Here is a 14,805-nt window from a genome sequence, read left to right as displayed (position 1 = left end):
TCCATATAGGAATTCAATACCCTTCACATTCATTCAAACATTTACTTCAAAGAAAAGCTCACGGTGGTGGGTTTTTTGTGGGGTGGGTGTGTAGGTGGGTGAAGATGGATAAAACATAACAAATAATAATATTAAAAGATAAGTGATTAACAAAGTGAAAAGGTTATGTTCTTTCCTGGAATTTCCTCTGTTTATTCTGTTTTCCTTCCTTTTTTTTCGTCTTCCTTTACTTAACGGCAGAGGCAGATCTGTGCTAGGAAGCTGGCAGGAACCAGCCTTTGCCATTTTAAATGTCCAATCGTTAAGTGTTAGAGAGGATTTTTTATGTAAATCTAATTTATCTAGGTTTTAAAGGAAAAAAGACTCTATACAAGAACACCAACTCCAGAAAGAGCTAAGGCAATGACAGGAAGTCACAAGAAGTCAAAGGCAAAAGGGAAAGCATAAATCAACTCTCTTAAGATTACAAGCCATGTCTACACAAGCAGATGTGCATCAATGGCTACGTAACAAAACTACAATAAACAAGTAAAATTTACAACCACCCGTGTCCAAATACAAACCGGAAATATAAAAGGCACAAATTTACACTTCTTCATGTAATTATACAATTTCACAATGCACTTTATGAGAAGTCATCTGCAAATTAAGCCTTTAACAGAATACTCTAAGTCAAGCTAATGGGCACTTCTATCCTTATTTGTTTACTTAAGAGATTTAGACAGACCCACTATTTGCAACGTCGAAAAGAAAAACAGTCCATAAAGAAAAAAACCTGCTAAAACATAAATGTTTCAAAGGCATTTCCTCTATGGAACAACTATCCATTTCTAAAATAATTAGGATTTTTGCTTAGAGATTGGTACTATAGCTCCTTAAACCTAAGTGACAGGTGTTTCTATCTTTCATACTTCCTTTTGATCTCAAGGAATAGATAGCTTTATTTCTCTAAAGCTAACACCTCATTCCCTCCCCATCTGTGCTTTCCATCCAGATATTATTACACACAGATTAGGAGCCAGAAACAGTCTTCTGCTTATCCAAATCCTACTTTTAGTCAGTTCTACCTTCACTTCCAGGTTTTCCACTTCTATTTTGAGAGCTTCTAACTCCCCATTTCAATTTTGAATGCCAAAGAAATCTTCCTTAAGTAGCCTATCCTACAGTGTTTTCCCATTTCACGGAATTCCCATAGCCACTGACTACTGCTTGGATCCAAGATCCAACCCCTTAACAATACAATATTCAAGTAGTTACTTTGGTATTTCTCACTCTATACCTGGTAAGATAGAGCTTAATGTTCAGTCCTCACAGAACCTAGGTAATGAGCAAGTACTAATCTGATTCTGAGAGCATTTAAGTTTGCAGATTAATTTGAAACATAGCAACATGAAAATTTCACTTCTGTTCTTCACTTTGAGGTGCCTTCAGCCTAAAAACTTAGGTTTTATCTTTAGACATTTTTTTAATGTGAGCAACAATGTGTTGGTACTAAGTACCCTGTGGTAAAGTAATGTACGCACTGTAGGTAGCTCAGATTCCTGTAAGATTGGGGAAAAACAAAAAACTGGTTTGACTTGGAGCTTTCTTGATTTGGAGTGATCATGATTTGGAGCTATTCCTCCTAACAGTTTCAAAACATAGAAGAATCAAGTAATTTAACGGACAGAAGAAAAAAAAATGCAGGAGACTCAATTTCCCTTTGTTTCAAATCAATGCCTTTAGACTTAGTGTTGCCTGGCCAATCAAGGAAGTAGGCTGAAGAATGAGCCTGCAATTTAGAAAACCATCATTACTTAGAACATAAAAAAAGGGTACCTTAAGGTCTGAAGAAGATGCTAGAAAAGGCAAAGCAAATCTCTCTGCTTTCATTTCCTTTCCTCTAAACCCATATCCAAACAAATTCTAATTAAAACATGAAGGCACACACAAAAAGCACACATCTAAGATGATACTGGTACAAGTTATTGGTGCTGACAAAAAAAGATGCTAACAGAATTCAGAAAAATGAGGTAAGTGGGAATTGACTACAGGTTAATTGTATGCATCATTCTAACTGGGCTATGGGATGCTGGAATAGCTGGTAAAACATTTTGGGGTGTCTGTGAAGGTGTCTCAAGAGGTGATTAGCATTTCAGTAACAGACTAAGTAAAGATCACCCCACACCCAAAGTGGGGCCAGGGCTGGGGTCCTGAATAGAACAGAAAGACAGAGGAAGAGAAAATGTACTCTGCTAGAGCTGAGACAGCCATCTTCTCCTCCCCTGGACATCCATGCTCCTGTTCAGACATCAGGACTCAAACCAGGACCTAAATTAGCTTCCCTGGTTCTCAGGCCTTCAGGCTTGACTAGAACTACTGCTGGTTTTCCTGGGCCCCTAGCTTGCAAGATCACACATCATGGGACTTTTTAGCCTGTATAATCACCTGAGCCAATCCCTCATAATAAATGTCTTCCTGTGTATCTATAAGCAGATCTTGATTTATTGTTCTTTACAGATATCACGTTTTACATATTCAAGTTTTGTGGCAACCCTGTGTCCAACAGTGTATTGGCACCATTTTCCAACAGTATCTGCTCACTTTGTGTCTGTCACATTTTGGTAATTCTCACAATATTTCAAACCTTTTCATTATTATTGTATTTGTTATGGTCATCTGTGATCAGTGATTTTTATGTTTGATGTTACTACTGCAGAAAGATCACAACTTGCTGAAAGCTCAAATTATGGTTAGGACTTACTACACTATAGCGTAAACATAACTTTATGCACTGGGAAACCAAAAAGTTTGTGTAACTTTGCTTTACTGTGGTGATCTGGAACTGAACCTGTAATACATTCAAGGTCTGCCTGTATATATAATCCATCAGTGCTGTGTCTCTGGAGAATCCTAACACAATACAGCCATTTTTTGGTCTTATTCACAATGCCATATTCCTAGCATCCAGCATAATGCCTTACATGCAGCAAATGCTCAGTAACATTTGCTGAATTAAAAAATAAAAAGCTGTATCAGAGGTTTTAACAGGCTAGGGCATGCTTGATGTGGCAAGGAAAACAATGCAAGGAATACGAAAAACTTCACGCACTGAAAGTATAAGGTCATCAGGAAGCATCTACTTACCTTCGATTCAAATAAACCAAATAATTATAAAATTTTAAAAGTGATAGTTTTAAGAGGTAAATATCTTTTCCTATGACATTTACCTTTTCATCTTTAGGTTAGTAATGTCAAGAGTCCCTACTAAATGACTAAAGTGTAAACACTGAATCAGTGCTATAACATATCCATTTTCATAGCATCTAAATTCTCAAAAATACTGTATCTTAATCTCTTGCCAACTCACCGTCATCCAATCTTTATGTTCCTTTTAATGAGGGTAGAAATTAAGGACCTGGTCTAGTACAATCTTGCTAAACCTAAGAACTAGCTCAAATTCCCCCTTTAGGTTGTCATTGCTAACAGTTCCAGCTATCCTATCTTTTTTGTCTAAATTCTTTTTAATGTTCCTACACATTAATATTTATGTGTATCATCCTTAACAGTATAATTTTGCCCTTCACGATATTCTTAAAATTATAGACAGCTCTTTCCATCCTTCAAAACCATCCAAATTACTATGGGCCAAAAAAAATTACCAACAGGCAATTCTTGTTTATCTTTTCCTAAACCCTCTTCCTTTCCTGCTTCTTATTGTAATCATGCCATGTTGACTTCCTTTCCTTTCTTTGTTTTTGGTGTATGTGTTGGGGTTAACAATTCATTTACAACAGTTAAGAAAGGCACTTCTTACTCCCGCTGTCCTCCTAAATCACCAGATTCCAAAAGTAGGCTACCTTCAACCACAACACAATCTCATGAGTCTCAATTTAAATTCCTGAGTCTCAAAAGTCACCAGTCCTCCTGGTACTGCATTCACTTGTTGATTACTTCTGGAAGCTGCAGGCCACCTGTGAATTTGAGTCTTAAGACACTATAACCCCTTCAACCTAAAATTGTTAATACTTATTAAGCTCCATCTTATTAACAGCATTCATCATGAAAACAGGACTGTAATGTACCAGGTTTGACTATGTTCTGATTCATGGTAACTCTTCAGCTCTTCTGAAGAACTAGACACCAGACTAAATGTGGGTCACCTGATTTTTGATTAATTTTTGGTATATGAGATGGCTGTGTAACTCTTTTTCTCCTCAAGCTTCCCTGCCCATATTTGCTCTGACATTTGTAGCCTTCATTGCACTCTGAATAGAAGACACCTAGAATTTCATGATCTTAACATCCTTTCTCTTGCCATCAAAAACTTAAGAGCATCAATCTATTTCCCTCTCTTCTTATTTCACATTTAAAATACATTCAGATTTTATAAGGTCAGTAACACAAAATTTTTATTCATAATCCTTTTGGTTTACAACTTGCAGAAATACCTTTGAAATGGTTTGGGATCGGATCATTTTTGCTAGGTAATCCTGCTATTTGGCTACTTCAGAGAACTGGAAAATTAGGTTTAGTAGACAGTATATGTTTTCTATAGAATACAAGCAATTAAAACCAGAAACACAAATACCAAATGGACCCATTTCTCCATACTGATTTAGACATGAAGTAACTAAGAAAAGAACCATAGTTTTAGCTATGGGTATGGTGATCAGAGTAATAATTCTGATAATGTGATGATTTCAAGAAATTTTAGATACTAATTCAATCTTTTACTTCACTGACTTTCCCAGAACTGTTCAAATCTTTTAAAACTGGCTGCTTTTCCCACCCTTACAATTTTACCCTCCTGGGGAGGGAATTAACAAGCACGTAAGTAATTTAAAATTGAACATGACTGGGTGGAGGGTATATCTCAGTGGTAGAGCACATGCCCAGCACACTCCACAGCCCATTATCCCAACTCTCCTCTTGCCTTGATTAACTTTGAACTTCCACCAAGGGTTTCAGTTCTCACTTCTCAATTTACTTTCTCCAATATCACTTCTATGCTGATTCTTACTCTTATCTATCCCCAATCCTAATTCCCTGGCCTAGGTTTAACTATACAAGAACCAAACTTGGGATACACTGTCACCTTAAACTCAACATGTCCAAAGCTACAACTATTTAACCTACTTAGTATCAAACCCATGCCTTTTCTGACTTCCTAATTTAAACTTCAAATTCTCAAGGCTAAAGCAACTTACCTCTATTCCATAAGAAGAGAAAATGTGGGAAAACATACATTAAAATGTTAGACCAAGAAAATAATGGAAATCAAACTATCCCTTAGTACACTATTTAGAGATCAAACAGTTTCCTTCAGGGTAATTTCTACACTACAGTGATCACTTATATTACAAATCTAATAGAACAAATAATTTTGGTTGGATGGAACATTTCCTCTCCCCCCCCACTCTACATTAACTAATTTGCTTAGCAAAACATTTAAAATAGATCGATTCTAGGTTTTAAAAAATTAACTCAAATTTCTCTACTTTAGCAAATGAACACAATGAGAAAACAGAATGATTCCAAAGTCTGATATAACCTTTTAAAAATAGAAGTGGGGGGGTAGGCTATAGCTCAATGGTAGAATGTGTGCTTAGTATGCAAGAAGTCCTGGGTTCAATCTCCAGTACCTCCACTAAATACATACATAAATATATACACAAGCACGTAAACAAGCCTAGTTACCTCCCCCTACCCAAAACATATAAACAAGCAAGCAAACAAACAAAAAACCACACACACCCTCAAAACAAAGTAGAGGTAATAGAAGAAAGAACACGAGGTCTGGGCTTAAAATGTTCCGTAAGACATAGGAAAGGGAATGTAGAAGAGGCAATATAAGCTTCTAGAAAGGAAAGGTCTGATCTTAAAGAAAAAAAAGCAATGAATATACACACGAATACCTATCCATAAATTTAAATTCTAGGCAAACCTGAACTAATGATACAGAACCATGCTATATATACTTACAAATAGAAGCCCTTCAGTGACTGGACACTTAAGAAGTGGCCCACTAAACCAGTAGTTGGGCTTAAGAATGGGAAGCTGGCTAAACTCACAGTATATCTAATACAGTGCAAAGAATACTGAACCAGCAGCCAAAAACACAGGTTCTAGCTCTGGCTTTGCCATTTTCTTGTTCTCTGGCTCCGTAAAAGCTATTTTTGCTCACTGGTCAAACATTCTTAATGAAACTTATCTACATATCAAGAGGTACTGTAATAATCATGGGATTGTAAAAGTACTTTTGTAAACTGCAAAGCATTACACAAATACAAGGATTACTTTCACTACAAAAAGCAGTTGCCCAACAATTATGAAATGACAACAATAAAGACAATAGCCATTTCCTACAATAGTCAAAGCCTTCTCAGCAAAATAATTGCTAACTACCCCTACAGCTCAATACAATGGAGTGTCAAAACCTCAGCACAGTACTTCTCAAAGCGTTGTTCTCTGGTCTTCCTTTAGCAGAAATCATCTGAGGTTTGTGTTAAAAATACAGACTCTTGGGCCCCATTCCAGAACCCGTCAAACAAATCTGGGGATGAGGTGGTAAAACCTACATTTTTAACAAGCTCTTTAGGTAATTATTATGCATGGTTGATGTTTGAGAAATGCTAACTAAGGAAGATTCAAAGGGAGACCTAATTGGGTCCCTGCTGACCTGTCCAATCAAGGCAATCTCTGGATGGCTCAGAATGCTGTTTGGGGCTCAAACTCAGTAAACTATCCCAACGATATTAAGGAAATGTTCACGTCCTCACACAGTTTGAGATTTAGGCATCTTTGCTCCTAACTGTCAGCAAGAGACAAATTCGCAACTATATGTCAGATATATGGTATAAGCTCAAAAAAGAATGTTAAGTCTCACAAAATTTTTGTCTATTCACTGAAAGGTGTGCAGTATCTAAAACCACGTGGTATATAGTAGGCAGGCACTCAAATACATATATTTGACTGAATGAAATGTTTGCTTATGCTCTAGAAAGTACTACACAGGTACTGTAAAGTATGTTAAATTCACCAAGACATTCTCCAAAAACAGAGCTTTAGTTTTTAAAGAAGCTAACATCACACTCCCTTTTTAAAGAAGGATACAAAGTATTAACATTACAGAGGTTCAAAAACTGGAACTCTGGGATTTCAGTAAGTGGAGCTCACTGTAAAAATGCCAATCAAATGAGAAGAGTCAAAAGCAAAACAACCTAACCTGAATATGTAGTGAAAGAACAGCACAGTAAAGGAATGAAAAAGGGAAGAATGGTATTTACATAAAGGTATAAAATTCACCCTGGTAAGAAGGATTTCATTTTACTGTTACCAAGGACAGCATATTAGACACATCTAGTATGTCTTAAAGATTTGGAAAATTTGGAACTGAGAATAAAATTTACAAAAACTTCATGATACTGAAGAAGGTAATGTTTCTTAAGCTGCAAAGAAAAATTAAAAAATAAAAGATACTGTTAAAAAAAAAGCTTCATTGACACAACATTGTAAAATGATTATAAATCAATAAAAAATGTTAAAAACAAACAAACAAAAAAAACTTCATGCTACTTCCCAATAAACAAAGTAGCTTTAAATCAGGTCTCACACTCCCCTTTCCACAGAAGCCACCTTAAGGACAGAATAGTCTGGCAGTGCAGGGAAATGTAACTACTCAGAGGAGCTTCCATATGAGCTGAAATACAGAACAGCCTCAATTAAAAAAATTAATTTGTAAACCTCTCCACTGTACACTTAATGAAGGCACAAATGAAACATATGATATATGCTATGTATGCTTAGTCAGTGTCACCATCTTGTCTCCCTTAAAAAAAATTCTGCAGTACAAAAACTGCAACTTTGAACCAAAAGGAATTTCAAAAGGCCAATTCACCACTGAGATGCTAATAAATACTTAAGCTAACAAATGTCCACATTAGCAAGGCTTTACCGTGAAATTAATGGACATTAGTATTTTATGATATGGTAGTATCTTTACATCAGAGTTCAAAGCTAAATGAATTGATTCAGCCATATTTCCATTTGTAAATTGGCTCCCAGCTATTCAGTTCAGCTGAATTCACTTCAGAAACACTTAAGTACTATAGAGATAAGTATTTCCATTAGAACTAAGGAACTATGCATGCACCATGCACTCCTAAAATTCTATAAATGTGCAGGTTCCTTAACTTTCCACAGAGTTCCTTTGAAAAAGTAAATACACAGAGAAAATATGAGCAGAATTTCCTTATTATGAATACTTAGCAGCTTTTTACCCAACACTTCGCTAAGAAACATGAAACACATTTCCATCAGCATGAGGAAGTTCTTTCCCTCAAAGAGTTTCTAGAAGGCTTTCTCGCAGGACTGCAGATGAGACATGAACAGGAAAATGATTTCACGTACTGGTTTTAGATACTTTTCAGAAATCAAAGCATTTGATTGTATGGGATTACAGTATCCCAACCAATACCAAGTTTCCTGGTATAGGATTTCCTGAATGCAACTCCTAATTCATATGAGGTAGTAAGTTAAGAATCCAGCCGTATCAAGTTGTGCTAGGAAAAGATGGAGATCGGTGGATATGGACAGGGAACGACTATAATTAATCTCTGAAATATGGTGCAATACAATGGTCCTTCAACTTGGCTACACATCAGAATCACCTAGGGACATTTTATAACTCATGGTATCTAAGTCACACCTCCAAAACCAATTAAATCAAAATTTTGAGATTAGGAGCCAGGTGTCAATTTTTTTTTTAAAAGTTCTCTGCATGAATCCAATGTGCAGCAAAGTTTGAGAACCACTGATACAGTTGAAAGAGACATTAAGACCTATGCAAATAACACATTAGCTGTATGACTTTAGGCAAATTAACCATTGTGACTTACACTTTATATAAAACCCCAACTCACTGGGTTGTTGCAATGATTAAATGAGACCATGTGCAATGCCTGGATAGTGGTTGACTTTTTTTTCTTATACGCAGATGGGGAAAAAAATGTTTAGCTACACTAAATTCAAGCTACTACCCACTTATTTCAAAGCACATATCAATGTTACGAATAAAAGGCAACAATGATGTTAAAACAAATTGTCATTGCATCATAGAATGTTAAGAGGTATCTTTTATTCTACAGATCCCATCAATTCATATAATGCATTACAAAAAACCTTTTAAGACCTAATTTGTATTACAAAATCTCTTTTAGAAATGAAAGCTGAGAAACGTAGATCAAAACTACAATGAGGTATCACCTCACACCAGCCAGAATGGCCACCATTAAAGTCTACAAACAATAAATGCTGGAGAGGGTGTGGAGAAAAGGGAATCCTCCTACACTTGTTGATGGGAGTGTAGATTGGTGCAACCACTATGGAGGACAGTAATGGAGGTTCCTTAAAAAACTAAAAATACTTACCATGTGATCCAGCAATCCCATCCCAGGGCACATACCCAGAGAAAACTGTAATTCAGAAGGATACACGCACCCCAATGTTCACACAGCAAATGACTGGATAAAGAAGATGTGTATGTGTATATAAAAATGGAATGGAATACTACACGCAATGGAATACTACTCAGCCATTAAAAAATAAAACGATGCCATTTGCAGCAACATGGATGGATCTGGACATCGTCATTCTAAGTGGAGTGGGCTGGAAAGAGAAAGAAAAATGCCACATGGAATCTTAAAAAAAAAAAAAAGACACAAATGAACTACTTATGATTTATAACTTATATGATTGATTTCTTGAATATGTTTAAGCACATTTGACTGTCCTCTGACTGTCCTTTATGATTAGATTACTGTATTCTGTTGATTCTTCTTCTGTGGTTGGCTTTATTACTTTGATAATCATGTCAGTTTAAAAGCTAAAGCTCTAAACTGTTCTTAGAAACAATGATCAGTACATATATGTAAACTAAAAAAGTATGTGCAATACATTGTATATATGTATTAATATGCAATATATTGTATATGTGCAGTCAAACTGTAGTAATTCTACCTAACAAAACTGAAAAATTAAAGAAGAAATCAAAGCTGACATTCCTGATAGAATTCAGCCTAAGTTCAAATCTAGATGACATCACTGACAGAACTTTTAATTCTTGACTCTCAATATAATGTTCTTTTGAGTTCCCTTTATATTCAAGATCAGAATGTAGGGTCCAGCTAAACCTTTTCCTACAGCATTTCCTAAGTCCCCATTAAACAACATACCCCAGCAATGAGTTTCAGACAAGGAAAAGGCAGTATTCTAAAAAAAGAAAATAAGGTAAAGATAACAATCACCACTGAGTATTCACCATTCTCACCTGATCATTTTATTAGGTAAGTTCTAGTATAGTTCATGGTGATAAGAGTACTAACTTATAGTCTTACATACAGCCAAATCAACATCAAAGAAAAATAATATATAACTATGATTCAAAAGATCAACTTTTATACATATATATATAAAACCTATACTGTCACGGAATGTATCTTATCAAGGATTAGCAGCACTAAAAAAAAAAAAATCAAACATTCTTTTATGTCAACAGGGAGTGTGAGTTACACCAGTAAACCCATTTGTCAAAACTGATTCAATGGCACATTGATCTATATACTCTACTGTATGAAAATTACATCTCATAAAAAAAATCCCATTAAGACAGGCATCAGCCTCTGTTAATGTACTAGTCATTCAGAATGTTATTTCTAGTCATTCACAATTTCAAGAGCCACCTGAAATTGTACTGGAAACAAAAACAGTGACAAAAAGCATCATTTAAACTAAGTATTCATTTATACTATGAAAGCTATTAAGGTACTCATTTAACTCAAGAAAATTTGTTAAAACTCAAGGGCTGATGTTAAGAATATAACAGAATAAGCTTAATTAAATTTATAACATTTGCTTCAAATTCTAGTTTTCTCTTGTATAGACCTCTTGACATTAAATTTCCTTACTAAGTATGACCTATCATGAGAAAGCCTTACTAAAAGAGACTTTAGGTATAGCTTAAGTATTCTCTGAAACAAAAAGACCTAGCTATAAAAATGACCAATGCCAAGATAGTAAAATCCATGCACTATATAGAATGGTTTACAAGTATTTACTCAATTTTAAACACAAATAATGTCCAACAAAAGTTCTCATCCGGCAATCCATGGATTCAAAAGGGAGAGTAAGAATTATAAGCATCTAATTAAATATAATACAAACAATAGCTTACTTACAAGGATCAGTTTCTTTGTATGACACCAAATGCCATAAAAGTAAAGGAGGCAAAATATGGCTCTGCAATATCAAATAAAAAGCTGTAGGGTATTGTGAGTAGACATAATTTGACCTTGACATAAAGGTGAAAATGGCTCACAGGAAAATTGGGAGTTAGGAGACTTCTAGAAACTCCTCTGACACTTAATAGTCTAATTTGTATCATGAGGTGTTGGGCTGTCATCTCTCAGGTTTCACAAAGCTCAAAATGCTATCTAAGCACCATCACATTATTACATTACTAGAAATCCTGCACAAGACAAAATAAGTACCTTTAGTATGCTCTATGAATTAAAATCGTGTTTCTCATGTATCCAATGATCTGTAATATTACCTCTCAAATAACAACATACCTAATGTAGATGTCATCTTTCTTCTCTGATAACAGCATGAGAACTTAATTTACAGGATATACGCTCAGTGCCAAAAGGTAAGATTAAAATTTAAGCTGCTTTTAACACTGAAGAGTAAGGATTAACTAGTACTTTTTATCTCCTAGAATATTTGACCTTCAGACAGGGCAAAAAAGAAAAAGTGGTTAAATAAACAAGGGAACAAAAATTCTCCTATGCCATCTCATCTTCTTTATTCATGTTTTCCTCTAAAAATATATTCCATTAATTTACTTCCTCCTAACTGGTAGCCCATTTATCCATTGGAGACAGCATTTTTAAGGTCCTGAGTGGTATCTCACTACTAAAATAACATTCAACAGTAAGATCTAGACAAAACATCAAACTATGATGAAATACTTTCTAGCTACGATCATCTGAAAACAAATCTTAAGATTCAAAGCTGGAAGTTCTAAGATCAACGAGGCCAGTGACTTATGTAACTAGGGAAACTTGATCAAACAAAATCCTACCCAAAAGCTCAGCATGCGAAACTTTTTCCAGCAGAAGAAAAGGAAATCCTAAACTTTTCTGTCCAGCATTCTCCTTTCCTACTCCAATAAAATTAGAAAATTACCAACTTGGTAAAATCCTCTTTTTATTTCAAAGATAAGGAAACTGATATGCCCAAAGAGGTTAAGGGGCTGACTGACCCCAGATCACATAGTCAAAACCACATGGCAGATTTAGAGCTTGGTTATAACAGAAATGCTTCTTTAGAGAACAATTTAATTCACTTCAAAGTGACACAAAGAAAGGGAGGGTTGTAATAGAAATTTTAAAAGAGCTCCCAGATGTTAATTCACAAGACCTAAGGTCTTTTAGTTTCTTAAAAATATCAAGAGACTGAATGCCATCCTCTCATTCTTGCTCTTTACACTGGATGCTACGCTTCTGTGTAACAACAGATCCCTTAGTAAGGTCCTCATTTACTAAGGATCTGATATGGGAGGTATGCTACACATGCCAGGTAATTTTCAGCCATTGTTTTCAGGTATCTCATAGTATCTTTAAGAAAATGGTGGTAGGGAGGGTTGATTGGGGGAGGAGGTGGATATGAGGCGTACATACAGCAAAATCTAAAACTTTAAATTTACTGTCAACATTTCCAACGCTCTGGGTAATACACTGCCTTATTTAATCTAACTAAAGAGTCAATTTTATGCAATGCTTACCAAGTAAATGTTTATTGAGTGTATACTGTATATAGTTGATGTGGAAATAGTGAGGAACAAACTGAGCTGAGAGGAAGATGTTACTACCTCAAATAAAGAGAGCTTTTACAAGTCTTTTTTATTTTCTCTACTTCAGCGGAAAAACAATTCTCACACTTTATTTTAATACCAATGACCCACCTTTGTTTCGTCCTGGGACTATACCACTCCTAAAACAAATTTACTTTTCCCCCACCTTTATCCAATTACTACATTCTGTCTTGGAGACTACTCCCAGAAGCCACATTCTACTCCTGGATGTCTTCCCCAACCAGTTCACCAAGCTATCTTCCTTAGAGCCAGATCCTGAAATCCCATCTCCTCTCCCTAGAAGCCTTAACTAGACAGTCAGGTTAATCTCTTCTTAGCTCCACCCACAGCTTAAAACCACAACTCTCTGCATTTAATATTTTACAATTTTGCTCACAAGTTAATTTCATTAATATATGTGCTTATACAGTATATTAACTATTGCTACCCTCTGTTGGTGTATATCAGTTGCCCTTAAATAAAATCTACCAGATAAAGGTGCGTGTATTTAATTTGGGTTTAGCAGTGAAAATGCCAGATGGTTAATGCTTTTTGAAAATGATTTCAGATATATTAAATTCAATCTGATCAGTGAAATTTAGAAAACCCCTGACCGTGGATGAATCTCAAAAGCATTATGCTAAGTTAGAGAAGCCAGACACAAAAGACCTCATACTTTATGATTGCATTTACATGTAATTCTAGGAAAACCTAGTGATGGAAAGCAAATCAGTGGTGGCCAGGGTGAAGAGATGAAATTAAACGCAAAGGAATTTTAATTTTAGACTAATGCAACTGACATGTTTTTATCTTGTGAAGAGAAAAGCAAGATATTTTAAACAAGATTTTCATTCTTCCACAATCACAAATTAATTTCCCACACAGCAGTTTTTTCTCTTAAGGGATGAAAAATCATTAAAAATCAAATTGGATCATCTCAGAATTCACGTTAGTTTTTACCTCATGGGATACACCTGGAATTTCCTTTCAAATAATTTGTTATCACTTCCAACCAATAAAAGATGTATTATTTAACTTCTTCATTAAAAACGTCTATGAGCATTGGAAATTTTTTAAGAATAGTGTTACTTTGGTTTTTTTCACATCAGAATTAACGTAATATAATCCAGTCCATAATTCAAGATTTGAGGAACACAGGCAGGAATAAGCTACAGTAAATACCATTCCAGTTAATTCTCAACTGTCTCTGCATCTTTTTGCAAAATTTATTTTTGATTAATTGTTGGAAAATGGCTGGGTTTCCACCTATATTTTAGTCTATTTTAGGAAGAGACTCTTCAATCTCAAAAGTCAAACTATTCTAAAAATCCTTTAATCATTTAAAAGAACCCAATGTCTTCATCTGGTCATCTTTTATTCTCATTACTGTTACTATTTGCCTTCACCAATGTCCCATCTCCAAAAGAGGCCTCAATATTCTAAATGTGAGCAATTACTGAGGAAGTTAACTCAACAGGTTAAAGTTACAGATCAAACTGTGGTTACATGATTAAGTTCTCTTTTAATACAACTGAGTATCAATTTCAAAATAGTGCTGCTCCAACTGCCTTTGCCATTACCTATAAAAATTTAGTACAGACTGAAAAGTAGCCAATATTATTATTCTCAAAAGAGTAACACTTTTGAAAGGACTATGAAGTATTTTGCATAGTATAACTTAATTTCACATCGCATCTGCTGCAGAGATCACAGACTGTCATTATGCCATCTCCATCCTTGAACCCCACCGCTGCCTGCAGCTTTATTCTTGGCTTTTCAAAGGTTCAGTCACTCAAGGCTAAAGAGGGAATCAAAGAAGCATAACTTATGAACCTAAGCAGAGAAAAGGGTAGGAATATGTGGTTGAGTCACGTCGTTCCGCCATTTTCTAAGCGGAGGAGGAAGACATGTTG

At 35.3% G+C, this 14,805-nt stretch overlaps 1 protein-coding gene across 9 annotated transcripts in view; it reads right to left on the bottom strand.

Moving 5' to 3' along the window:
* Window positions 1-14,805, bottom strand: part of CSNK1A1 (casein kinase 1 alpha 1) — a 44,172-nt gene that overhangs the window by 27,539 nt on the left and 1,828 nt on the right. The window lies entirely within an intron of this gene.

The sequence above is a fragment of the Vicugna pacos genome, chromosome 3, assembly GCF_048564905.1.
Source record: "Vicugna pacos chromosome 3, VicPac4, whole genome shotgun sequence".
Lineage (NCBI taxonomy): Eukaryota > Metazoa > Chordata > Mammalia > Artiodactyla > Camelidae > Vicugna > Vicugna pacos.
The sequence above is the reverse complement of the archived record's forward strand: the minus strand, read 5'-3'. Positions and strand labels throughout refer to the sequence as shown.